Source organism: Bemisia tabaci, chromosome 9, assembly GCF_918797505.1.
Source record: "Bemisia tabaci chromosome 9, PGI_BMITA_v3".
Lineage (NCBI taxonomy): Eukaryota > Metazoa > Arthropoda > Insecta > Hemiptera > Aleyrodidae > Bemisia > Bemisia tabaci.
In genome coordinates this window covers 7,819,325-7,828,103 of record NC_092801.1, presented here as the reverse complement: position 1 = coordinate 7,828,103, position 8,779 = coordinate 7,819,325, and positions in this window count along the sequence as shown.

Genomic DNA, 8,779 nt, shown 5'->3' with positions numbered 1-8,779 from the left:
TCGCAGAGACGGGCTAGCCGGTTGGTCGGTGTACGTCCGGCCATGGGCTTTAACACATCTCAAACTAGTCACAGTCGAATAGACAGGGCTCTAGTCCCGCGGGTTTCTTGCCTCCGCTACGAGCCGGCATTTAAAACCATACCAACGTCCTAAGAGCCCCCCTCCCCCACTCCATCGCCCCCCGTTCCCCGCCGCACAGTGGATCGAGTCCATCAGAGAGATCGGACATGAAATTTTTTACTAAGACTGCAAATTTTGTCGTTTAATTCGTTAAATTTTAAAGTCTAAGGGGTGCCTTTGTGAGAAAATTTCACGAGGAAACCGATGAAACCACTTTAAGAACCTCAAAATTTTGTATAAACGGAGTTATAAGTGTTCATAGTTTCCAAATTTTGTCTGACCCCTCCTATTGACTCGATTCAGTGTGCGGCGAATATAACACCTTCCTTTTTTCCATTTCCCTCCAACTTTCGTTCAATCGTCCATCCTATACTATGATTGGTTGAAAAAATTACAATACAGCGGCATCACTCAGCAATCACCGATTCAAAACTCGTATCATGTTTGAGCACAATTTACCTCATGATTTTTGGTTTCAATGATGTGTGATAAGCGATTTGATGAGTGCTATTGACTTATTCTGCCAGGCTAAGGAAAAACACCGTATAAACCTTCAGGCGTTGCCACATTTCCTTCAATAAAACACGGATTCCCTGGTAAACTTATGGATATATTTCTTCCAATTTTTCAGAGAATGTTGTTTGTGATTTCATCCAAAGTTCCCGAAAATTTTATGCAAAAATATTCATAAATGTCCTCAAAAATAAACATTTTAGTGAGGGAAACTTGGCAACTCTCGAATGTTCATACGGCGTTCTTCCTTAGCACAGCAGTATTGCACGGAGAAAAAAAAGCACGAGGTATTGGATGATATGGACATTTGCAATTAATTGTGGTAGCATCCCGATTAATTACGGTAGTACCCCAATTAATTATGGTGGTACCCCAACATATTAGGTAACTAACCCAAATTTTGCGGTACTACCCTAACTTCAGTTGCGGTACTAATACAATTAATCAGAAATGTCCATATCATCCAACAAATTGGGGTAGTACCACAATTTTAGCGGATAACCCCTGACTTCTTTTTCCGTGTGATGACTGATCGACTATTATAATGTTTCATCGAGTAATGAGACACGGACAATCTAACCACTTTCAAAATTTCAAAGTTTTGTGTGAACGGAGTTATAAGCTTTTAAAGTTTCCAAATTGTGTCCGACCTCTCCTATTGGCTCGGTCGACTGTGCGGCGCAGCGCTCCCGGGCCGGCTCAAAAGCTCTCCTCTCCTTCTCTCGGCGATGTGACTTTTTCGCTGCGCTTCGAGCCGTTTCGTTGGCTGCGGACTGTGAACCGGTTTTCGTGGCCGATGAAACCGTTCAAAAACAGCGTGTCCTCAAATTAAAAGGACATCACCGCGTCGCTGCCGAGCCGCGATGCATCGGTTGCGCGGTGAAAGGCGGACGGTCGTGGCCGAATTGGGGTCTTCGATTTTCTCCTCGGAGGATGAAAAAAAAAATCGGCTAACGGGACGAGCTGTGCATCTTTTTTCAGAGGAGCTTATTTGTGAAGCGAACTCCTTTCCAATTCTTTCTCTATGCGTCGTAGTAGTAGTAGTAAAATAATTTTATTTTAAAGCGGTGCTTTAGCATCTAAGGCCATTTACACCTCTAAAGAAGGCAGTAACAGTAATAAATTTACATTGAAATATCAGTAAAAATACAAAAGGGTTGAGGGGAAAGGTTAAATTTTGAGATTAGTGGAGCGCATAAATTCAAAAAGTTTTACAGGATGAGTATTCAGAAGTAAATTTTTAAGAGAGGGTAAGGGGTAGGGAAAAAACGTTTTCGGATATCTTTATCGTCGTTTCTCGAACGAAAGAAAGTAACTAGATTTCGATCGAAAGATGTCGTGAGTCGATGATGCACGGAAAAAAATTAAATTGCTGATTTAACAATTCAATTGCTAAAAAAAGTGACTGTAATGTTTCCATGTAGATTTCACAACAATAGAATATTACTTTAACCACCCTCGTGGTTAATTTAGCTTACAATAGTGGTTAAAACAGCATTTTTTTGTTGTAAAATCTACGTTGAAATATTGCAGTCACTATTTTTAGCAATTGAATTGATAAATCACCAATTTAAGTTTTTCCGTGTGGGCCACATGCCGGAAATGCGTCAGCTCTTCAAATGGACTGCATTTTGCAATCTGGAACTATAAATTCTAGCCCGGTTTAAAAACAACGTATGTGTCATTAGTTTCCCTATGCACACAAGTGTTTTTCCGGAAGAGCCAGAATTTTTAGTTCCAAATTGCAAGATGCAGTCCAAATAAAAAATCGTCGCGGGTGAGTATTTTAAACAATTTTAAAATTGAGGCGTTTTTAAGTAAAAGGGCGTATGAGGCTTTCAATGCTGCTAAAATTCTGCAATTTTCTATAGTGTTACCCTCTCGAATGAGTCGGTTCCTAAAACAGCTCATCTTTAGTTTTGGAGGTGATTTCAAGATTTTTTAATCGCACCATCGTTCATTGCGTGAAATTTGCCATTGAAATCAGTTATCAATTGACGAAGCTTCGCACCGTGCAAGAGGCCCATTGCCCATTAGATCCAGATGAAGTGGAAGCGTTCGGCTCACGTGCTTCAAAGTTTAGAGCTCGAGGGGATTCGGGTCGTCTTTTCCTTCGCCAAGGCTCGCGATGGCGGGCGAGATTTGATTTATTTCAGTACAATGTTTCTTGTCCGCGGTGGCGCTACCTGAAATTGCGAAATAGTGCCTAGACCAACAAAGAAACTGACCTTGAAGGCCCGTGCGTGAGCACGAAACTCGTCGAGCCGAGCGGTCGTTACAAAACCCCGCTGAAAAACAAGCTGAAAACGATTTTCTTTTTTCTATTTCGCAGCCAGACTCGCACCAGGCTTGCCAGCGCTCGATTCTGTCCATTTAAGCGCAATTGATTTCCGTTGAAACGGACCGTTTTAGCTAGGGTTGATGGCGTCACTGAAACAAATCAAGTATGAAACTTCAGCGAAATTTCATGAAATTACACAAGGCTGTAAAATATCTAAATAATTACGGTGCTGCCATTTGATTTTACCAAAGATTCCGGAGTTCTCGGCATTCATTTCTGATTTCCGAAAGTTTCGAAAAAAATCCCGATTTCTTCCGAAGTTCCGGGAAAGGAAAATAAAGGATAAGGAAAATTATAGGAAATGCTTTTCAAGGGGAGAGAGGAGCACCGTTGCATCGTCTCTTGAAATCATACGATCTTTCAAATTAAATGTCGCCATTCCCACTTGACAAGGGGGGGGGGTATTTAAGGGATTAAATATTCTGAGAATCGTGGTATGATGATACATGCCCTAAATAAAATAAAATAAAATAAAAAAATCCGATAAAACCCCTTTACGTCTTCATTATTTTTCAAAAAAATTAACAAAGTAAAATTTTCATGAAATTATTATTCGATGGCCAAAGTGCGAAACCCCGTAACTCTGTATGCGACATTGCAGACTCCTGTCATACATTATTTAATTATTTTTTTTTTTACAAAACCTGTCACTGTAATTTTTTGAAGACCTCCTTAACATTGCAGTGGTGCCGTATTTTGGCCATCAATATGTACATACAAACGGCAGAGGGCACACTGGAAAAACAAACACATTGGATCTAGAGTTCAGACTCTTGAAAACATTGAAAAGGAAAAATACTCTTGATTCAATCGGATTTTTACTTAAATGAAAACGAAATCCGCTTAAATTAAGAGGCTTGGTTCTTGATTTAAGCTTAAACCTGGTTGAATCAAGAGTATTTTTTCCTATCGATGTTTTCAAGAGTCCGGACTATAGATCCAATGTGTTTCTTTTTCCAGTGCACTTTTTTATACGAGGTACCTTCACAGATTCAGAAGGCTTCAGCATACAGCACTAACTTGTTTTTCACGAGATTTTACAACAGTGGCAAGGATCGATTGTTTATAATGGATTCAAACGACGGAAAAATAATGTTGCCAACTTAATGGAATCGCCACTGATTTTATGAGTTTCTGGTTCGTCGAAAATTGGAAAAGTGTCAAAAGCAACGTCTACGTCCGTGGTGGAGTTACCCAACTTGGCCGCCAAGTCGTGTGGCAAAAGTTTTTCCTTTTACTTAATTAATATCACCCGGGGGCGGGGGGGGGGGGCAGTGGAAGGGAGTGGTAGCGCGCCACCAATAATTAATCCCGGAGAATACTTTCAGCGGTGAAGCTCTAGCCAATTACTATCGATTCATTCCCACTTAAAGCTACGGTTAAGAATCGATTATTTCAGTACTCGTTGATAATCGCTGATAATCGATTCTTTTTCATATGTTTGAATGGTGGATTAATCGACTCATCGCAAAGCACGGAACCCGGCCGAGGCCGATCGCCTTGCCTTTAATTTTACATAATATGATTAGCGATGATTATTGTCGGAGCTACTTACGTCTCCGACTAAATTGGTTTCCGATACAAAAATACGATGTGTTTTTCTTTTTTCAAAACAAAATGGCCGCACTTAAGATTATTATCATTATGATATTGGTTTGGAGCATATTTCAGATATTATCTCATGATCAGGACAATTTTATTTTAGAGACTACACATTGACAATCCGAGCGATGAAATCAGATGAGGCGATTGAATGAGGAGAATATCAAAGTTTTTAAAGTTTTATAAAGGTTAAAAACTAATTATATAAAGTAAAGTAAACCAAGAATCAATTATATATCTGAGAATAAGTAAATTATGTACTCAAAACTAAATGCACTGAATTAAGTTTACAATATAGGGCATCGTTGGATTTCCTCAACTCTACAATTTGTTGCCAATTGAACGGAAAATATTTGCCGGAATGCATCATGATTTGGTCATTTTGGTTTCTTGTAGGGTCTAGTGCTGGCTTATACTTGGATCAAAAGGCCTATTTTGCGAAAAATGCAAGTTTTCCAGCAAAACCCTCATTTTCCGCCAAAATCGGACTTCAGACCCAAGTTTTCGGCCAGTATTATACCCGACAGTTGTGAATATTTTCTCTTGAAATCTTCATATGATTAAGGTCTGGTCGCGAGTAAAATTCTCTAAAAATTTCAACTTAAAGTGTCCACAGAATTCCCTGAAAATTCATGCTTTATAAAAATGAAATTCAGCAACGTTTGAACTCTCAGACGGCATTCTTCCTTAGCAAGGTAGAATTAGAGACCTTCAATGAGCAAAAATTTCCAGAGTTGAGGAAATTCAGAGCGGGACCGAAAACAGCCCTTATCCATACCCTACCTTTCTGGAAAAATTGGTGTCCCTTAACTTTTTCTTCACTTTACATCGCCTCGCTTTTGCAGTTGAATTGTGCTGCCCGTTCACCAGGAGGGTCAAGCAGAGCTCGGTGGCTCCGAGCCCGCTTTGGGCCTTGCAGCTTTTCATAGTTTGAAAGGTGTGACTCGGACTCACAACGGGCACAAACGCCTCATTTCAAGAGGTATTTCCTACCCGCGGAGGCTTTCGCAATACCCATGTTTGACATTGTCCTGTCGCTTATGTTTTTCTGCGCGCGCATAATAACTCTATTCATACATACTCATTGCCCGGCCCGTGCCGTGTACGAAAAAGGGCGTAGTGTGCTCGCGTCCAGTCGCGTTTTTCCTCCGACTTTAAGTCCCAACGCATTTTTCTACCAGGGAATCAAAGAGCTGGTGCCTGGAATAGGTTGCAAGGTTTCAGGAAAATAAACTAGGGGAAGCTTTTTTTGCACTTATCGTTGTTTTTCCAACGAAAGAACGTAACTGCATTTGAGTTTTGCCGAATTTTCTCTCGCAAATTGAAATTTTACCAGGGGAATCTTGGGTGTTTCTAACTGAAAACTTGACTGATTTTTCCTCCAATCTATTGAGAGGAGCGACACACTTGCCTAGAAATTTGACAAGTGTCGCATTTGATGACGATTTTCCAGCGATACATGTACGTATAATCGCAGAGAATTAGTGCGAAGGAGATCAAATCCAGTATCCCTCTTGTGATCACCTACCATTGAAAAGCGTTAGGTAACCTATCGAATATCTATATTGATGAATAATTTACGAAGGCTGTTTTCTAAAGATCAAAGTAAATCAACATGGTCTCAACAAATCACTTCCAGGAACGACTTTTCTACCTAAAACGTCTACTGGCAATTTTATTGCTCCAGCGTTCAAGTCTCCAGGGCAGCAGACTGGACTACATTTTGTATTACGGCTATACTGTTCTAAAAGTACCTATCTGCATAGGGTGAATAAAGGCACATATGTTAGAGCCAGTCAAAATGTTGCAGATGTAGTCCAGTGTAGATCGATTCATAGTTCATGCACTGACGACGAAAATATCAACTCATAAAAGTTGTCACACGCTAGCCACCAGTGTTCGAAATTCACCTTGGAGTTTCGGGAGCTATGTGGCGCATCAAGCTCGATTTTCAGGGGCCATTGAAGATTTTTTAGGGGCCAAATTGGCTTTTTTCCTATGTATCACGGCGCATTTAGTGACAAGTCAGACGCAAGATGTTTTAATTACAGAACTAGTATATGTTACTGGGGGGAAATTTAGAAAAATCACGCAACAGAAAAACTAGGATTTTTTTTAGGAGGGGACAATTTTTAGGGGTCACGATGGCGCAGAGCCTTCTTTTTTAGGCGTCATGCTCTAGAAAAAAACGGATTGGATCTAGAGTCCAGACTCTTGAAAACATTGACAAGAAAAAGGACTCTTGATTCAATCAGATTTAAGCTTAAATCAAAAGGAAATCCGCTCAAATTAAGAGGCTTCACTGGTAAAAAAAAAAAAAAAAAAAAAAAAAAAAAAAACCTCTTGGACCAATGCCGCGGTGCATTGACTTAAGAGTGCAGTTTCTTGTCGCCGGATTTAAGAGTCTTGAACTCTTGTCTCAAGCGGATTTTGCATTGGTTCAATTCAAAATCCGCTTGAAACAAGAGTCCAGACTCTTAAATCCGGCGACAAGAAACTGCACTCTTGAACAAAGAGGTTTTTTTCCAGTGTTTGGTTCTTGATTTAAGCTTAAATCTGATTGAATCAAGAGTATTTTTTCTTGTCAATGTTTTTAAGAGGATGTACTCTAGATCCAATGTGTTTTTTTCCCCCGTGTGGCCGATTTCTTGGGGGCATTTGGCGCCTGTGAGTTTCGAACACTGCTAGCCACCGATATTCGATCACGAAAATTCGCCTCCGATCTCCGAATTGGACAAATCAGTTTTCCAAACGCGTTTCCCGAGTTTGATAAACGACACCGGGCGGACGTGCGGACAAGCGGCAGTGAAAATATGGAACCGCGTTCGAGGGCGATGCGGTTGGCGGACACTTGTCATTTTTAATTGGCATCATAATCTAACAAACGCCATCAGCGTCTGGTCCGGCGCGGAGCTCTGTTCTCGACGACTCCGCTATCGCTCGCAACCGCTGCGTTGGCCACGCGCGACTGTTGACATTGCCCGCGCGTGCGTGGTCCACCGCTGTAGGACCCTCAACAGTCCACAGTCAACACTCAACAATCAACACTCGCAGCGCGATGATAATCTACTCCAGAGTTGCTAGATTCTGAGTTTGATTTAAAGCAAATTTTCGCGTCGGTCGGGTAGAACGTGTTAATCCGTTTCGGTGAATTCGTATTTTCAGAAGACAAGAGATCATCCACTGATCTTTTGGTGACAGGTGGAAGCTTTTACTTTCGGGGATTCAACACTTACTTATGGACAATAAAGATGTTGCATGTGTGAGGAATTTGCGATTTTGTCATAGATTCTTATGTAAAATTTCGCGAGAGACACGATGGTGCCACTGCTTTTCTCTGATATCAACTCCCAAGCTCAATAAAAGCTCTCAAGTTGAGGCCAAAATGAAGGGGATATCCCACGCTACCCTGGGAGTCCACCTCTACATCGAGACAAACTCTCCATGCAAAGATAGGGAACAAATAAATTGACAGGGTTGCCGTGTTTTCAGTTTTGGAGTCCCCAAATAAAGTGGCAGCCCTGTCAATGTATTTGCTCCCTATCTTTGAATGGAGAGTTTGTTTTGATGTAGAGGTGGACTCCCAGGGTAGCGTGGGATATCCCCTCCATTCTGACCTCAACTTGAGAGCTTTTTTTGAGCTTGGGATATGATTTCAGAGAAAACCAGTGGCACCATCGTGTTTCTCGCAAACTTTTACATAAGAATCAATAGTCAAATCGCAAATCCCTGACACATGCAACATTCCTATTATAAGGGAGCCACAATCATCACTATTTTTTCGACTGTTGACTATAGAGTACATCGAGTCATAATCTAAGTGGGAGAGCTGGCGCCATTTTCAAGCATTTTCCAGGTCCAGGGCCGGAGTAAGGGGGTGGGCAAATGGGCCGCGGCCCATGGCGGCAAATGTAGGAGGCGGCAAATTTTGAAACTTTGTAGGTATAAAAAAAAATCGGATTTAGAAAAAAATTACAAACAAAATCTCTCATTTCCTGAGAGTGTAGCAACTTCTAATTTTATCGACTTTCGGTGATACAAGAGACAGCACCTTTAAATAATCGAGTTTAGAAAGAGACCAAACACGCAATTTGGCCAAGAACTGAGCCAAGGCTGAGAGAGAAATGATGACGAGGAATTAAGATGAAAAGGAGAAGCCCTCGGCGCGGCGGTCGGCATGTAACACATATTAGCGCCTACAAG